The sequence below is a fragment of the Gopherus flavomarginatus genome, chromosome 16 (genome assembly GCF_025201925.1).
Source record: "Gopherus flavomarginatus isolate rGopFla2 chromosome 16, rGopFla2.mat.asm, whole genome shotgun sequence".
Classification (NCBI taxonomy): domain Eukaryota; kingdom Metazoa; phylum Chordata; order Testudines; family Testudinidae; genus Gopherus; species Gopherus flavomarginatus.
In genome coordinates, this window is record NC_066632.1 from 21,371,828 (window position 1) to 21,391,226 (window position 19,399).

Genomic DNA, 19,399 nt, shown 5'->3' on the forward strand with positions numbered 1-19,399 from the left:
AGCTCCCGGACTGCTGCACTGGGCAACACAGTATGGGGAGGAGGTGAGCAGCCCTCAGTGGTGAAGGAACAGGTTAAGGACTATTTAGAAAAGCTGGACATGCTCAAGTCCATGGGTCCAGGTCTAATGCAGCCAAGGGTGCTGAGGGAGTTGGCTGATGTGATTGCAGAACCATTGGCCATTATCTTTGAAAATTCGTGGCAATCAGGGGAGGTCCCGAACGATTGGAAAAAGGCAAATATAGTGCCCATATTTTAAAAAGGGAAGAAAGAGAACCTGGGGAACTACAGACTGGTCAGCCTCACTTCAGTCCCCAGCAAAATCATGGAGCAGGTCCTCAAGGAATCCATTTTGAAGCACTCGGAGGAGAGGAAGATGATCAGGAACAGTCAACATGGATTCATCAAGGGCAAGTCATGCCTGACCAACCTGATTGCCTTCTATGATGAGATAACTGGCTCTGCGGATATGGGGAAAGCAGTGGATGTGCTCTATCTTGACTTTAGCAAAGCTTTTGATACGGTCTCCCACAGTATTCTTGCCAGCAAGTTAAAGAAGTATAGACTGGATGAATGGACCTTGGTTATCCCTTATTGCTCTGTATTTTGTACACTCATTTACAACAGTGGAAAACATCACTCTGATCTGGTAGAATTTTACCCACATTTCGTATTAAGTCAGAACAACAGTGAATCAGATCCTAAAAGAATATTAACCCATACTTGGGAGCTAACCACTGATCTCTTTTCTCCTGGTATGGGTGTGTTCTAGGTGGGACAAATCTGTTAGCTCCACCTCTAATGCTTCCTTATATAAATGGAGCTTTAAAGTAGACTTCCCTGAGGTTACTTAGGACTCCCAGATTTATTCTGCCCCAAAGACAGGCCTAATTTTCTGGTCCTGCTTAGAACGAGATTTTCTCTTGTCTGAGATAAGCAATTTCTGGTAGGTCCTGACATACAGTAAGATATCCCATCTACATTCAGGGGTGCCCAATCTATGGCCTGCGGGACGTATATGGCCTACCAAAGTATTTCATAAGGCCTGTGGCCTGCTTCAACACAATATACTAACAGCCAATTTATTAGCGTTTTGTCATCAGGTTTACATAATTTTAGTTTACAAAAGTGTGTAAATAGACAATACTGTACATAGAAACAACCTATCTAAATACATACAAAACAAACTGAACTTAAAATATAAATCAATACAGGTGACTTTAAATCTTATTAAAATATAGAATCTGTTCAGCCCACACAAGGTTGTGCTTAGGTTTATGTGGCCCTCCTGTGTAATAAAGTTAGGCACCACTGGATTAAACAACTGAGTTTCACAGTATGCAGTGTATAGCCGTGTCAGTCCCACAATATTCGAGAAGAGCTCTGTGTAAGCTTGAAAGCTGGTCTCTCTTACCAACAGAAGTTGGTCTAATAAAAGATATTGCCTCACCCACCTTGTCTCTCTGAGTTTCACTGGTGTGTTTGAGAAATGTGTGGTTTAGGGCAGGGGTTCTCAAACCGGGGGTCATGAAATACCCAGTGTTATTTCAAGAGGCTTGCAATCATTAAAGATCCCATGGGATCCCAGGGAGTCATGGGCTGTCAGCCTTCACCCCAACCCCGCTTTGCCTCCAGCATTTATAATGGTGTTAAATATATTAAAAAGTGTTTTTAATTTATAAGGGGGGGGGGGTCGCATTCAGAGGCTTGCTATGTGAAAAGGGTCACCAATAAAAAGGTTTGAGAAAAACTGCTGGTACTGGCAACTGATACTGGGGCCATGTCTACACTATGAGGATTACAGCGGCACAGCTACAGCAGTGTAGCTATGTCGTGCTAGTGTAAATACTTCCTACATTGATGGAAGGGGATTTTCCATCGATGTAGGTAATACTCTACCTGAGTGGCAATAGCTAGGTTGACAGAACAATTCTTTCATTGACCTAGCTGTGCCTATACTGGTGCTTAGGTTGGTTTAACTATCAGGCGCTCAGTGGAGTTCATAATCTAATTAGACAAAACAAAGGGTGGGAGGGGAAACAGAGACATGGAGGGGAAGTTATTTGACCAAAGTCACCCAGCAGGTCAGAGACAGAACCAAGAATAGAACCCATGTCTCCTGATTCCCAGTCTAGTACCTGATCCGCTGGATCATGCTGCTTCTCAAGAGGGCCTAGTGCCCAGATTTCACAATGTATGTTCCTAAAAGGCTGAGATTATTATTTATTTGTATAGCAGCAGTGCCTAGGAGCCCCAGTCAGGGACCAAGAACTCATTGTGCTCTGCATTGTACAAACACAGATCAATAAAACTGTCCCTGGCCCAAAATGCATACCTGCTATAACCCTTTTTTTACCATGTTTTATGCTGGAAGGTGTTAATGGCTGCCATCAAGATGACAATCACATATACAGACAATCACAGACCTGGTCAAAGCCAATGGGTATGCAAAGCACTCTTCATTCAGTCTAAATGGAAGGAACAATTAAGTCCTTTTTATGTAGTGATATCTAGAACCAATACCAGGCTACTGCCCAAGGCACTGGGTCACATGGTGAAGCCTGAGCAAAATTGAGCTACTGATCGGAGGACGGGGGATTTCCCTGGTTACAAATGCAGGAGCAAGTGGCAAGCTGTTTGTGTGAGAGGCAATAAGCCTTGAGGCACAGGACTGTCTGGAGAATCAAGCTTGGAAATTGCCTACTGTTATTTATTGCTATGCTGTTCAGCAAAGCAGGACTTAGTTCAAACTTGTTTATTTACAAAGAATATACACAAAGAGTAGACCTGACTCAAATTATTCATTTGTCCTCCTAATGGGAACAATCTGGCAACAGCCCAAATGGCAGTAACTACTCAGGAGCAAACACACATTTATGCATCTTGGGTGGCTTAGTTTTCAAATATCAGAGGAGGTAGCCGTGTTAGTCTGGATCTGTAAAAGCAGCAAAGAATCCTGTGGCACCTTATAGACCAACAGACGTTTTGGAGCATGAGCTTTCGTGGGTGAATACCTACTTCGTCAGATTCATGCATCTGATGAAGTGGGTATTCACCCACGAAAGCTCATGCTCCAAAACGTCTGTTGGTCTATAAGGTGCCACAGGATTCTTTGCTGCTTAGTTTTCAAACACCTCTTTTGCAAGGAAGGGTTGCTTTGAATAACCAGCAAGTTACATGGTGCTGTATTGTTATCATTGGTATCCAAGAGGAATTACAGTCATTGGCAAGCATTGTAAGAAACCTAGGACTTCATGGCTGTCAGGTTTGGTGCTTACCATGGACACTGCAGCAAGGGGAAGAGAATCCAGATCTTCATGCTCCAAAAACACAAGCTTCTACCACTTCTGCCAAGAGGAAATTGACAGTAGCAGTATAGGGCTGATGACACACAGCTAAATGGGTCAATTTCCAGCCAGTAGAGAGTGGAGGTAGATAGAAAAAACATGTATGCTAGCTAGTTCTTTATAGTTGGACAAAGGAAACTTAGTCATCGTCTCTAAAACTATCTACAAAGTGGTGTGTGTGAAGAGTGCTGGTGTGAAGTCAAATGCCATTCATATGCTGGGAGCTTGTCTGCTGTCCTCTCTTTGAAATCTGGGGGACAGAGAGCAGTGGGGTCACTATCCCCTCAGTGGTGGGCGTGAGGGGGTCTCTCTCACTGTCCCCTCAGTGGTGGGGGTGATGGGGGGCTCTGTCCATGTCCCCTCAGTGGTGGGGGTGAGGGGGTCTCTGTCCATGTCTCCTCTGGAGGGTAGGGGTGAGGGGGGCTCTGTCCATGTCTCCTCTGGAGGGTGAGGGGGTCTCACTGTCCCCTCTGTGGTGGGGGAGAGGGGGGGCTCTGTCCATGTCCCCTCAGTGGTGGGAGTGAGGGGGTCTCACTGTCCCCCCTGTGGTTGGAGGGGGCTCTGTCCATGTCCCCTCAGTGATGAGGGGAGGGGGTCTCACTGTCCCCCTTGTGATGGGGGGGCTCTGTCCATGTCCCTTCAGTGGTGGGGGGAGGGGGTCTCACTGTCCCCCTTGTGATGGGGGGGCTCTGTCCATGTCCCTTCAGTGGTGGGGGGAGGGGGTCTCACTGTCCCCCTTGTGATGGGGGGGCTCTGTCCATGTCCCTTCAGTGGTGGGGGGAGGGGGTCTCACTGTCCCCCTTGTGATGGGGGGGCTCTGTCCATGTCCCTTCAGTGGTGGGGGGAGGGGGTCTCACTGTCCCCCCTGTGGTTGGAGGGGGCTCTGTCCATGTCCCCTCAGTGGTGGGGGGAGGGGGTCTCACTGTCCCCCCTGTGGGGGGGGGCTCTGTCCATGTCCCCTCAGTGGTGGGGGGAGGGGGTCTCACTGTCCCCCCTGTGGGGGGGGGCTCTGTCCATGTCCCCTCAGTGGTGGGGGGAGGGGGTCTCTGTCGCTCTTTTCCGCGCTGTCCCGTCCAGTAACGCCCCCCTCCGAGGAAGGCAGAGTGGGCGGGCACGTTCCACCCACCGCCTCTCGCGGGCAACGCCCACCCCTCCGCTTTGGCACACATCCCGGCTGATGATTGGTTCTCTCTTTTCCATGCCCCGCCCCGTGGGAAGTCTCGCGAGACTACCGCGCGTAGGGAGGGAGGGGGCACCCCAGCGCGAGACCCAGGGACAGCTCGGGAGGGACGGAGCCAGCGCGAGGTTCCGTAGCCAGCGCCAGGCAGAGGTGCGGACCTGAAGCAACCCAAGTGTGCCCCCCGGTCTCGAGGTGAGCGAGGCCCCCCGCTATCCCCCTGGAGTAGACGCTGCCCCCCCAGCTCCCCGAGTTTTCGTGAGAGTACCGGCCCCTTCCGTGAGTGACAAGCGTCTTCGGCCAATCGGTCCGCCGGGCGGCTTGGAGTGATGGGCGCCGCAACCAACAGCGTCCGGGAATGATGTGGATCACGCCCCGTCTTCAGGGAGGGGCGGGGCTCTGGCTTGCTGAAGCCTCCAAGGGGCCCGGGCGGTGGCTGGTTGGGGGGAGGGGGCCCCGCCACGGACAGCTGGTGGGGGGGGTTTGTGTGAAAATGTCTGCTCGTGAGGGGGGCCTGGGCTCCTTGGTGGGGGGCCCCTGAGTGCTGTGGTCTAGGGGGTGGTGAGAGGCCCCCGTGATGAGAAGGGGTTCTGGGCTGTGTGGATGGGGGTTATGGGGGGGGGGCCTGTGCAGCAGGGCCGTGCTGGGTCAGCAGGTGGCTATGGAGAGGGTCCTCGTGCAGTAGGCGAGATCCTGGCCTGGGTAAGGGCTTGGGACTCTCTAGTTAAAATGAGTGAGTTAAGGAGATGGTAAGCGCGGGGGGAGAGGGGGCTCATGGGATTGGTAGATTGGGGGTGTCACAAAAACAACTTGATGGGGGTCTAGGAGTAGCGTGGGTAACGCTGAGACTAGATGTAGTGGGAGTAACCCTTTAACAGTCCCCTCCTGGGAAGTGTATTGGAAGGGGTTGACTTCCCCGCCATCCCCAGGCAAGTTTAGATCAGTTACTCTAAACATCAGTAGGGTAAAAACTTCATGTTTAAATTGCACAATCTGTGTGCATGTCTGTGTATAACAACAATTATTTAAGAAAAAATATGTTGTGCAATTTAAACATGAAGTTTTTACCCTGATTTTAACTTGCCTGGAGATGGGAGGAGTCATCCCCTTCCAATAAACTTCCCAGGAGGGGGCTCTCTCTCTCTATTGTTTCTTAAATAATTATTTCTCACTTTTAGATTTTGGGAGCCCAAACTTTATGAGAACTTCTTGAAGCAGTGAGTGTTTAATCCATTACTGCACAATTACTTCTCTTTCACTTCCATACAGTTTCTAGTAAACTAGAACTATTAAACCGTCTCATTTGTCAAAAGGGTTTCATCTTTATTGCTAAAATTAATTGGGCCCCATTTTCTCTCCTTACCCTAACAGAAAAAGACCAACAGGTTTGACTTTTCTTACATGAAATGTTACATGAAAATAAAAATACTTGGTGATGCGTATAAAATCAACATGGATTAATCAAATAAACTTAAATTTTTAAGACCAGACTCTGTTGTAATTTGCACCCTTCATGAAATCCAGTTGAGGACCACTGCCATCCTTCATAAACTCTTTCCATTCTCTAATCTGTACCTTTTTCCATGCTGCTTTCTTTGCATGGAATGCCATCTCTATCCTGGTTCACCAAGTAGCTACTGTCTCCATATTCAGGTCCCTTCTAAAGACTGCATTTTTCTATGAATATATTACAGTGATAAAATGATATGCATACTTTCTCTGGGCTCCTCAGCATGTCTTGTTTCATCGTTGTGTTCTACGGGGTAGGGACTTTCTTCAGTTTGTCTGGTACAGCATCGAGTACATTGCTAACCATAACCAATAGCACTATCCAAAATGATTGCATGGTGCTTTACAAACTGTATAAATATAGTTATTGCCTATGCACTAAAATATAGACACTTGTGGTGTAGAATGCAGCAGCTAATCTGAACCACCAATTCTATAAAACAGTGATTTGACACAAATTAAGAATAACTTGATCACTTGAACAAAAGGGATTTTATGAGTGTAGAATATAATTGCCCGAGTTGGAATCTGGTTACTAGTAGGGTTAACTTTCTTAATTAATTAATTAATTAGAGATGGTTCTTAATTTGGGCCAATTATTTCTAATCCCAGAATCTGATTGGGAGTAGAGTGGTGGAAAACCAGTCTTTCTGTTTCAAAACAGCGAGCAAACAGGCATTGGATGAAGCTATCCTGTCCACAGGATCCTAGTTTACAAAACCTGGAGGGCCACTGAATTATAAAAAATTGTTCAATTTTCACAGTTGTACTCAAGCAGACATTTGGGGACTGTCAAATTTTCTCTATATTTCAGGTGATACATTTTCTCTCTCTAAATTTATTTATGCTGTTTAATCATAGCTGTTAGATCAGGAGAATATCTTTCAGGATATCTGGTCCATCTCACTGGCCAGTGCAGGATTATTCCATTCTAGATTTTCTTGAGACAATCCAGACAAGCAATAGGGTTTCTTTGAGGAGACTATTCCTGCATCTAACAGATTTATTTAACTTTTGACAACTTTATTTGTACTTAGCCAAGTTTTGCCTTAAATTTGTGCCAATAATGGCACAAATTTAAGGCAAAACTTGGCTAAGTACAAATAAAGTTGTCAAAAGTTAAATAAATTTGGTTATACCTACTTGTACAATGCTCCTTCACCCTCATTGGCATTCACTCTTCAAATAATTGTAGGCAGTTAACATGTATTTTCCACTGCATGCATTCAATGAAATGGGCTGTAACCCACAAAAGCTTATGCTCAAATAAATTTTAGTCTCTAAGGTGCCACAAGTACTCCTGTTCTTTTTGTGTCCCTCTTAGTTGTCATTAGCCGAATTACACATGTACTACTTTAATGTTTCTTCATAAATCAATCCTTTCTGTGACTTTATCACTTTCCCCCCTGAATGTCCTCCAGTTTGTCAGTAGTGAGTGCTGATATTGGATTGCTTAGAGCTGCATACAGTTGACATCAGAGTTTTAGAGATGAGGCCATAACCTTTTTGCTCTGGGTGTAGGCCTGAATCACATTTCTCCACCCCCCTTCCTTATCACATTACAAGCTCCTGTCTGTCCACTGTCACCTCAAGTATCTTCTTCCCTCCACCTGTGATCTAGTTTACATTCCCCAGAGTATTAAATGCATTTATTTCAAGTTGAATTTCTTTTTTTGCTCATATGTCATGCCGTTTTTTCTAATGTTTCTAGATTTTATTGTTTCTCAGTTCTCCCTGGTGTTTGCAACACCTCCCAGTTTCTTTAATGCTCTGATTTCTTTGTTCTCTTGCCCCACCACCCGCATTCTACATAATGTACAAAGATGTCAAATGAAAGTGAACTTCATCTTGACCCAGTAGTGCTCATCCTGGTGCTGCATCCCGCTTGGTACATTGCAATTATCATTAACCTTTTAAAAATCTGGTTGAAGGACTGCAGTTAGTCTGTGTGACAATGTTCTTATGAAGCTAATTTGGAAGTGCTGTAAAATCCATGTGGCCTGACTCCTACTGTGATGATGATTGCAAAGATATGCAATGCACAAAGTATGGAATAGTAACATATTGAACTGATTTGTATTGTCAATGTAAATAATTATAGTGGTTTACAGTGAGCTTAGTTCTTGTGACACATGGTTATAAATTAAAAAATGTGAGCATCGTGTGGGAGGGAATGTTTAGCAGTTAGAATAGGGCCTAGGAGTTGGGATTCCTGGGTTCTCTTTTCTGGCTTTGTCACTCTAGCCATGTGATACTGGGCAATTCATTTAGCCTCCCTGTGCCTCAGTTTTCCATAGGTAAATTAGCTCTAATACTCACCTTTGTAAAAGTGCTTTGTGAGCCTTTTGTCGGGTGAAAGGTGCAGTAAGTGCGGATTGACATTTGGAAATGTTGCTTTAAAAAGTTTAAATGGGGAAAAATAAAACCGTCTCATTTAAAAATCAAACTTTTTTGATTGGGTTTCTTTATTTTCAGATTTCTTGTTAATAGGGCTCGTGGTGGTGGTTGGGAAGACTGAGGAGGAGAACTCCAAAATGGGCAAAGTGAGCTGACTAGAGTCTGAGGTTCCCAGACTGGTATATAGGGAAGTTATTAATTCTCCCTCTACTTGTTGCTCTGAAAGGTGAGGAAACTTAAGAGATGAAGTGCTAATGGATATCAGGAGACAGTTGTGTGAAGGAAACTAGATCTCTGTTCCGAACCTCCTTTGGCACATAGAACGTAGGTTATGAATCTTGCCTATTGTAGGTGATTTGGGGAGGTGGGGAATATGAGCACTCAACAATAGAATTCTTATGGAAATATGTAGCAGTGATTGGAGTTTGCTACCATTTGGGACATTTCCTGGTTCACATTCTGTAGTTTCCCCTTCATGGTAAAAAGCTTTAAAACTTCTCAGTAAAACTTTTTAGAGAATATCATCATTCTACGGGTCTCCTGGTGTGGCAGGTGTGTTCAGCATGTTCATCTGGGGATTGCAGTATTTGGATTCCATATTGGAATGATGCATAGAATCATATTTCTATATGATATTTTGCTTTACATGCTCCTCACTTTTTGTTAAGCACTTAATGCTATATTTTCAGAACTGCTCCTATCCCATTTAATCACTTAAATGAACTGAACATCTTTTCAAGGGTGACTCCCCGTGGAAGCTGTTGGCTGGTGAGTTCTTTTAACAGCCTGGCCTCATGGACCTGATTTTTCATAGATGTTGTCTCTTCTGCTCTCACTGACTTCTTTTGAAACTTGTATTTTTTTTTGCTTTAAAGAAACTCCTAATATGATGAGTTGACTAATTTTTCAGCAGTTTAAACTTAAATTAATAGTCTTCTTTTCTTTTGAATTAATTGCTAACCTCAATTTCCAGCATTATATATTTGTTGCTAAAACGTTAGATCATAACATATGTGTTGAACTTTTGTCTTGTTGCCATATTTCCCATGACGTGTCAGTTAAACAATTGCCAGTGACTCAGTGGCCCCTTTGTTCTCCTCTTCCCCCTTTCCCTTGATAGTGCAGACTAGGTCTGAAATAATTAAGGCTAGACTATGCACAGAATTGCTCTGGTTTAATAAAGGTGTTCATTTTTTTTTAACAGATTTAGTTAAACCAGTACAAAAGGCTGTGTGGATACAGTGTTAGCTTAAATTGCTTAAGAACAGGTTGAACTAAACAGAAATAAGGTTCAGTCTACGCTGTGGCGGCACACCTGCTGCAGCATTGTCATATAGGTGCTTCTTACATTCATGGAAAAGTTCCCCCCCCCCCCGCCCTCCACTGATATAGTTAACTCACCTCTCCGAGAGGCATTAGCAAAGTTGACGCAATCATTCTTCCGTTGACCTAGCTGTGCCTACAGTGGGGATTTGGTCGACCACACACAACACGCAGTTTTTCACACTCCTGAGCAATGTAGCTAGGTCGACTAAAGTTTTAGGTATAGACCAAGCCTAAATGTCTATGTAGAGGTTTGTGCCATTTTCACAAAAGAGGTGCAGACTTTTGTGTGGACAACTCCTTAGCTGCAGCATTGTTGCAGAGGGGAAATAATTAACTCTAGAAGACGCTGTCTTTTGCTGGTGCCAGCTTCACAACTATGAGAGCTACTGGCATCAAACGCTCATCTCTAAAGTAGTGCGTTAAAGTTCATGCCCTAGGATGCCTCCTCATTTTTAAATGCACGGAGATGGGATGGTTCTTAAATGTTAATAGGTAACTTGCTTTTGCTGTAGTTGCTTTTTAGTTCTTTTGAGAGAGAAATTTAGCTTAGTTCTTCGTACCAGTTCATATTTCTCTCTATTCTGTAACTGTTTATCATGGAGTTTCTTGCATTGTTCTCTGAAGCATGTATTCTAGCCATTGTTGGACAGAACACTGGTCTGCACTGCAGCCCCAAATGGGCTGTCTTAAGCTAGAGAACCAAAGAGGAGCAACCCAGAATTGAACCCCCAGTGTGTGTAGTGAAGTTCCCTAAAGAAGGCAACACAGTATGATGACAGATTTCAGATAGCAAGTAGTCCTTCAGCTCATGTTTCATAGAGGGAGATGTAGCTCTGTTAGGAAAGTGCTGCAGTAGTCTGGAATGTAACTCTCTTCTGTCCCACCCTTACATGAAAGAATAAACTGATGGCGAAGTACTGCTGCCAGCCATTACAAGCTGATTCATGAGTGAACAAAGCCTCTCTATCACATTAGAGACTGGTATTATCTTCTTATTCATGATAAACTTACAGTGCATATCTTCCAGATATTTTCTGTGTACTTTTTGTGAGGCAAGAGAGGTATTTTAGTATTGAACTGTGCTAAAGAAAAGTCTTCAGGTTCCTTTTATCTGAAACGCCAGTTATAAATGGAGTGTTGTGGTGAGGCTCTCCCTTTCAGTGCATTTTGAGGGTGTGCTCCCACAGACCCAGGATTTGCAATGCCACTGAAAATTAGTTCCTTGGATTTTGCTAGCCTGCCATGCTCACAAAGAATATTTTTTCAACTCTGTGTTGGCAAAGGTAAGGAGAGGAAATGATTCTGTTCTGAATACCACTGTTACTTTTTAAAAAATAGCTGCCTAAGGCCCAGTCTACACTTAAAACTTATAACAGCATGGCTGTGTTGATCAGGGATGTGAATAAAAACACAGCCCCTAGTGAAAGAGCTAAACCAACAAAACCCCCAATATAGGTGCAGCTGTGCTGACAATAGAGGACTTCTGTTGGCATAACTAATGTCGTTAGAGAGATGGTGTTCATACACTGGCAGAAAAATTCCTTCTGTTGGTGAGTATGCTGACAGTGTATGGTGGTGACTCTGTAGTGTAGACATAGCTTAAGGTGGAACATAAGCTTTTGTCTAATAGCAAAAGCTTTCACTTATGGTTGCAAAAATAAAAACCTACTACAGTACAACCTTAATTATCTTACTGTATTGGGGGATATTGAATAATTTCAGATAATCAATGTATTGAGTATTTGGGGGAATTTCCACCATAGCAAATGAGGCATAATTCTGTTTTGGGTATTTGAGAGTCAGATGACACTGGTCTACAATTTTTGAGAAGTCGTCTGCTTCAGAGATAAAATGTGATATTTATTATGTATTTTGATGTGCTGAATTCAAATATGACAATGATTGGCTACTGTTTCTAAGATATTTTTAAGTTTACATTTTATGTCTATGTATATTGTGTAGATAGTAGAGTTTTAATCATAAATTGTAAACCTAGGTCTTTTCATGTGTTTATGGTTGTTTTACATGATAATATTTCACCTGTCCTGTTTATGTAACACTTTAAAAATCAGCAAAAGGGTTATATAAATAAAATTTATTATGAAACAAAAGGCAAAAAAACTATTATGTACATAGTTTAGTCCTATTGAGTGTCTGCTCGGCGCTTCTTGGCTTGTCTCTTATATTCATTAAATGGAGCATCTCTTGTCACTGTCCAGCAATAGTCTGCAAGCATTGATGGGCTCCATTTGCCCTGATAGCCTGCCAGGAGATTCCACTGCTGTAGTCTGGAGCCCAACAGCTCTGCCTTACTCTTGGGTAGTTCCAAATCCCTGACAAGGTCATTCAGTTCACCTTGTGTTATGAGGTGTGGTTCAGAGGAGGAGGATGGGAGAAAATGTGGGTCCTGTGACACTGATGGTTCAGGACCAGAAGTTTCATCCTCTTCCTCTTCCTCATCTGACTCAAGTGAGAATGATTCTGGTGTATCAGGAACTGGCAGCCCTTCTCCGTGGGGTACTGGGCGTATAGCTGATGGAATGTTTGGATAATGCACAGTCCACTTTTTCTTCTTTGACACACCTTTCCCAACTGGAGGCACTATGCAGAAGTAACAATTGCTGGTATGATCTGTTGGCTCTCTCCAAATCATTGGCACTGCAAAAGGCATAGATTTCCTTTTCCTGTTCCACCACTGGCGAAGATTTGTTGCACAAGTGTTGCAGTATATGTGTGGGGCCCACCTCTTGTCCTGATCTCCAATTTTGCAGCCAAAATAAAGGTGATAGGCTTTCTTAACCATAGTGGTTATACTGCGCTTTTGTGATGCAAAAGTCACTTCACCACAAACATAGCAGAAGTTATCTGCACTGTTCACTCAAGTACGAGGCATCTCTGCTCACTTTGGCTAAACAGAAATGTGTCCCTTTGCAAAATCAAACACTGACAAATAAGAGAGCACGACACTGTATGATTTCTAGAGCTGATACAGGGCAATTTGTTCAGCAGAGTGATGTAAGCTTCGTTATGATTGCATCATCCATGACTTCTAGGAATAACATGATGCAATTCATATCATGTATGACGCAATACCAGCTTCAGATTGCATCATTCATTGTTTTGCCTAAAAAGCAAGTACTGTCCAAACCCAGTCATAGATTTATTCATAGATCCAGTCAAAGATGTATTTTAGTCATTTCTGGTTTAAATTGAGATCCCTTCCCTTTGTAACTCACTTATCCTCTGCCATTCCCAAGTCAAGGGTCGTATATACTGACCCAATAGCATATCTTGAAAACTAGAGCCAATCAACAATTTTAAGCATCATTTTCATTCTCAGTGACCCAGAATTAGTAAAGTTGGACTACATTTATTTCAGAAGCATTTAGCTGTAGAGCAGTGTAATCAGGTTCACATCGTAGAAGTAAGTACTTAATGGTACTATTTTGGGGATTCTCTTCGGGGTAATGTTTCACTGTCACTTTCCCTCCCCTCAATTGAAATATGACATCATTTGGGCAGGAAAAACTTGAATAACTAATCTGCTTCTAATAAATAAAAGTTTGTCCTTGCTGCATTACTTATTGCGCTAGAATCTGAAGTTCAAGTCTACTCAACATCTCCTATTTGAGATCTATAGTCTAGATCAGATATAGAAAGATGGTGGTTTTAAAATTTTCAACATTGTGATAATTTGAATTAGAAGGAGAAGAGAGGCAGGTGAAGTCCAAATATAGTACTAAGTATGTCACTGGTGGTATCTAGGTAGATGTAAATTTCACTAATGTAAACTGCTTAAATCTTGACTTGTGAAATCTGACTCCTTTATAGGGAGTGCACAGATAATTTAGGTCCAGGATTTAGTATTTAAATCCAGGAGTGGTGATTGTCACTTACTTTTATTCTTATTTGGTTTATATTTTACATTTTCATAAACTTCTGTAAAGTTTTTCCCATTCACAACAGAACTAGACTCACCAGTCTAGTTTTAAACTAAACAGTGTTCAAAAAGTAAACAGTGAACCATAAACTAAAACTTTAATTCCATCAGTTTTCATAATCTGAGGTAGTTTTAATAACCCAATATGGTATCTAGTACAGGTATGGATATTTTCATCATAATAGCTTGACAGTTGATAACTTTATTCACTCATCTTCAACCAGAAGTTCCCTGCACAATGTACTTTGATGAAGAAATGCATATAATCTTTGTTTTATTTCTTTGTTTTGAATCTCTGCATTTAACACACAATTGTGGAATATATGAATTTTGATAATCTATAGGATGCTCTTTTCTCACTTACATAGTGCCTCTCATCTGTAAGGATTCCAAATTCCCTATATGGGTAATCACTTTGCTCTCTGCTAAAAGGTAGCCCTTTCTTAGGTGAGCTGCAGCAGTTGTAGACATTGCCTTGTTTACAAATGGATCACTTCTTGCACCCATCTGTGAGCACTATAGCATCACTTTAGCCCCTCATGCATCAAATAATCCACACTGTAGAATTTGAATGCTGAATACATATAAATGCCCACTGTATGTTATAAATAAAAACAGGCAATTTTTTGCTTTTGGTGAGGGAAATATTTTCACTTAATGTTCACACATATACAACTGCCTCATGGCTTCACTTAACTCCAGCTCTCACACTATGAAGCTCTCCTGCCTACATAGCGCTGTACATACTACCATTTGTGCCGGGGTAACTTATGTCATGCAGGGATGTGGTTTGTTTTGTTTTTCACACCGCTGAGCAACGACATCTTTGGGAACAAAAGGGGTAGTGTAGACATGGCCTCGGTCCTGTTTACTTTCATTGAGACTTGGGTTCCTAAGTGCCTGTGGCCATGTCTACACTAGCACTTACGTCAGTAAAACTTTTGTCGCTCAGGAGTGTGACACACCCCTTTCCCCCGAGCGACACAAGTTTTGCTAGTATAAGCTCTCGTGTGCATAGCGCAATGTCTGCACGAGACGCGTTACTGCCGCTCGTTGAGTTGGTATTATTATGTCTACATGAGCACTCTTCCAGTGCCACAGCTGTCAGTGTAGACATGGCCTAAATGACTTTTGTAAGTGGGATGCAGACTCCTAAGTCATTCAGGCACTTCTCATAGTTATCGCTGTAATAATCAATAGGGAGCACTGGGTCTCTTACATTTTTTTCTCCATTGTTCTTGCAATCGTAGTATAACTGCATGTGAATTATTTCTGCCCCAAGTATATTAGGTGTCTTTCAATAGATGAACTTAGTGTACATAAGGACATGCCAAAGCTAGTGAACAAATACAGGGGAAGGCTAGGATTATGTCAAGATCAAGGTGTTGCTTAGGTGGTTATGAGTTCATTTTGGAATACCTTTTTTTTTAAATGTAGTTGTCTAGTCTGCTGGAAACTGTGCCAAAGTTTCTAATTCTGTGACCTCTATATGGAGCACCTTCAGCAAAGGGTTACAAGGAGTCAGTGGGTCAGCATGCTGAACAGTTGCAGTCTAGTCTTAATACGTCAAGATCAGTAATATGAGAAGCAGGTAAGACACAAACTTTAGATTTTTTAGTGAAACCTTGTGCAGTGTCATTTTGGTTTGATGTTGGATGCCGAGATGCCTTGGATCTCCTTGACTTTTGTCAGCCTGGATTCAGAGCTGAGTTCAGCACAGTCTGGTTATAATATAGATCTGGGGTCCATGCTGATAGTGTTAGATTTAATCAGCTTCTTTGATACCCTTGATTATGCTGTGGATCTGACTTGGCTGTGACTTCAATCAGAGTTCATTTGGGCAACTATTTTTCAGACCTGTGTCCTTCACCTGTTACTTGAGTTCATTGTAATATAGAGATTGTACTACTGCAATGCATGCTACGTAGTGCTACACCTTGGATCAATTTGGAAATGAGCTAGTGGTTTGCTTCTTGAATAGAGGTTTCTCCTATGAGTGCTTGACATCAGTGTACTGTGAATTGTACTTTCTGTAGGTTTCTGGGTAGAGTTTTAAGTGTTGTGTTTGACTTATAAAGTTCTAAAAGGCTTGGAGCCTACTTATGTGCAAGATTTGCTCTTGACTTCTGCTATCCTGGCTTAGCTGCAAACAGCTGGAGCTTACCTTAGTTTAGTGAAAAGAGAGCTGCTGGCAGGACCTTCTCTGTGAACTGTTTGGTGACTTGGAATTTACGCTTTTCCCCCCCAGGCTGCTTGCCTCTTGCTTTGAAATACCATGAATCAGTTGATCTCCAGGCATGCTGCAAAGTCTTTCTCTTTTTTCCAGGCTTTTGGGGAGGGAGGCAGGAACTTAGGAATTTGAATATTGTGCACTCATCAGTGGGGGACTAGAGGTGGTCTTTCTGATTCTTCTGGTTTGGGAAATTGATGACTTACTGTTATGTTTTAAGTTAGTGTTTTTTTATTTTGTTTATCAGAAATGTAAATAAATGACACTAAGCAATTAATAATCCTTACCTAACCCATGTTAGGTTGGTAGGTATTTGGAGCGTAGTAACCGTTTATCTTACTGGATTTTTGCAGTTGGGATCCATGCTTTCAACATGAAACCAGGTTGGAATGCCTATGGCTTTAAAACACTGAACCTGTGAGGTACATGTAGGACACCTTGTAAACTATTTTTAGCCATGTACCTGCATTGCAGGTCGGTTCCCTTATTGACTATGATTAGTACCTATGTCCCCTGGAGATTGTGGTTGTTCCAGATCATCTTAACTTGCAGATATGCTCAATGGCTTTACAGACACGTGTTCCTTTTGTATCTTTTTTTGTGAATTTCTTTCATTACTAAATCTTTTTTTTAAAAGAGAAACTTAGATCTGATGTCTTTCAGTGTCCTTACTCTGCTGATTTTATGTACCTGAGTCGTCATCCCTTCTCTTATATTGTTGCCCAGGTGCACCTATAATGCCTTGCTCTGTCTCTAGCATTGAAGTTTCAACTCAGGCCAAGTCCACATTATAATCTTTTTTTTGTGGTTAGTGGTGTCATTTCTTCTTATGACATTTTTATCTTGATAAGTCCTAGAATAGAGGCCACTTTAGTGGCAAAGAAGTGCTTTTGCCAGTATAACTTGTTTCATTCAGGGAACTGGTAGAAGCCAGAAACACTCTTGGCAATTTAAATTGTGTCTACGCTGGGAAGATTTGCTGGTAGAGCTACTGGCAAAGCTTTTCTAGTGTAAACTAGGCCCCGTGTGACTGATGCATCTGGTCTTGAGGCCATATTATTCCTTTCACTGGAGTTTGTTTTGTTCTTGGCTGAAATATGCTATCGATGCCTCTCTCATATCATCCTGGCATAAGTATGTTGGATTTCTTTGCAGCTTATAGTTACCAAAAGTGCATATGGGGATTGATAAACGTTAACATTTCCCTTCCCTTCAGCCCTCATTAAATAGGACCCAGTTTGTGCTCTGGATATTTAATTTGTTACATTATAAGCTTCCTTTAAGCCACTTTAACTGTGAATTTTTTTTCCTGACGTGGAAGGTTATTCCCCCAATGGCAGCGATTTCAATATAGTGTGAGTGAACTCCAGCCCCTCTTATTCTAAATTTTAGAGGGTCAAGGTTTTCAAAGTCCTCAGGCCGGTATTAGCAGTGTACTCCAGAGCTTCTGGGCACCAATTTCTGTGCATGCACACAGAAAGACATAATTTAGTGGGAAGTAGTTGGACTTTGCTTTCACCCTGCATTATAGGATAACTTGGAATAATTTGTTAAATACCATGTGACTGTTGGAGATTTACCTCAAGTAAGTTTCTTGCCAATATTCCAGTTTATACAGTTGGGTTTGCTTTATCAAGTTTATAAAGTGTCAGAGTGGTGTGCCTCTAAAGCAGATTTTATAGCATTAGCTTTTGGGTTTTCTTTCCCAGATGACAATTTTAAGCTTTCTTCCAGCTTTTTTGTTACAAAGCAAACATTCCCACTCCTTCCCCCCACACCCCAAAATAACTCTAAATTCAAAGCATACTGCTAGCAATAGTCTGTGCATATTTACCTTAGGTTCTGAAGTGGACTGTTTCCCAGAAAAACTTTATGAGGATGTCTCTTGGTGTGTAACATTTAGTGATGAATGGTCACACTTACAAAGATACTTCATGAGATTTTCAAAAGCGCCTAAGCAGGTTAGGCACTGTCTTAGATCCAGAGGGTCTGGTCCATGCCCGGCATGTAACCAGTTCTTTGAGTGGGACCCCGTTAGTGTGCTGGACCATTGTGTTCCATTCATTGTGTTCTGTTCCAGGAACGAAGCCTAGTGGCTCGAGTCTCAAATACTTAGCCTGATTTCCCATGTATAGGGAGAGAAGACCGACCCCTTTCGCCTCCCCCTCTCCCCCATGTGTAGCAATGCCAAAGTGACAGGTATAGAGTCATAAAAATACTTTATGAAATTCCTGTGTTTGTCACAGGCACCTAATTCCACAAAGTACCTAATCTGCATGTTTAGGTGCCTGAAATATCTGTCGTAAATGTGGCCTGAAGAGATCATGGGTGAAATCTTCAAAACTTGTCTCATTTTAAAAACTGACTTCAGTCACTGGGATGTTAGATGGGGTGGGATCTGAGTTACTACAGAGAATTCTTTCCTGGGTACTGGCTGGTGAGTCTTGCCCACATGCTCAGGGTTTAACTGATCACCCTATTTGGGGTCAGGAAGGAATTTTCCCCCAGGAAAGATTGCCAGAGGCCCTGGAGGTTTTTCACTTTCCTCTGCAGCGTGGGGCACGGGTCACTTGCTGGAGGATTCTCTGCACCTTGAGGTCTTTAAACCACGATTTGAGGACTTCAATAACTCAGACATAGGTTAGAGGTTTGTTAAGAGCGGGTGGGTAAGATTCTGTGGCCTGCATTGTGCAGATCAGACTAGATGATCATAATGGTCCCTTCTAACCTTAAAGTCTGAGTACGTAGGAGCCAAAGTCCTACTGACTTTCAGTGAGAGTTAGGCTCCTAAGTGCCAAAATCACTTTTGAAAATGGGACTTAAGTGCTTTTGAGAATTTTACCCTATATCATGATGAGTTACAGTGTTTTTGAATATTACTGTAGTATAGTACAATAACCCATGGCAATGTGGTGATGGAGACAGGGCTGAGAAATGAACTATGCGTAAATCCCGAGGAAGGGTTGGCAGTTGCCTATCCTATATCTTGTTTGTGGATCCTTGCCTGTTGCCATTCTTATCTCCCAAATTGTCACCAACATATTTAGTGCATTGTGTGCTGAATGTTCATTTTGGTCAGAAAGCTTCAGGCAGAGATCTGCTAAACAGTATATTTTAAAAAACAAAAAGCACTTCTGGAACTGTCTCAAAGCAACAGGTTTCCTTCCTTGCGTTGTAGTGGGAAATCTTTTACTATTTTAGTCACTTCCCCAAGCTTTCAATTTTATACTTCCTCCTTTTTTGGATAGCGAAGTAGAAATGTGTGTTTGTTTTTATTTTTTTGTCTCACTTTTATTACAGAGTAATTCCTCCTTAATTATAGTAAGTACTACATTTTTCCACATTCCAGCTTCTGTTGGTGATCATGGGCTCTGCGTCTGCTACCAGTCTACCTACATTTTTGTATCTTCCATTGTAAGATGTATCCCGAAGTAAAGATTCTGTGTAGCCATCTCTAACAATCCAGTTTTGTTG

The 19,399-nt window shown here is 42.4% G+C and overlaps 1 protein-coding gene across 6 annotated transcripts in view; it reads left to right on the forward strand.

Annotated features, from left to right (window-relative positions):
• Positions 1-4,590: 4,590 nt before the first annotated feature.
• Positions 4,591-19,399, forward strand: part of LOC127035685 (cyclic AMP-dependent transcription factor ATF-7) — a 113,975-nt gene continuing 99,166 nt past the window's right edge. For 5 of the 6 annotated variants that reach the window (XR_007769900.1, XM_050925915.1, XM_050925916.1 and 2 more), the window contains exon 1: positions 4,591-4,718. The gene's annotated coding sequence lies outside the window, so the exon portion shown is untranslated. The remainder of the gene's footprint in view (positions 4,719-19,399) is intronic. The other variant, XM_050925917.1, reaches the window with a different exon arrangement.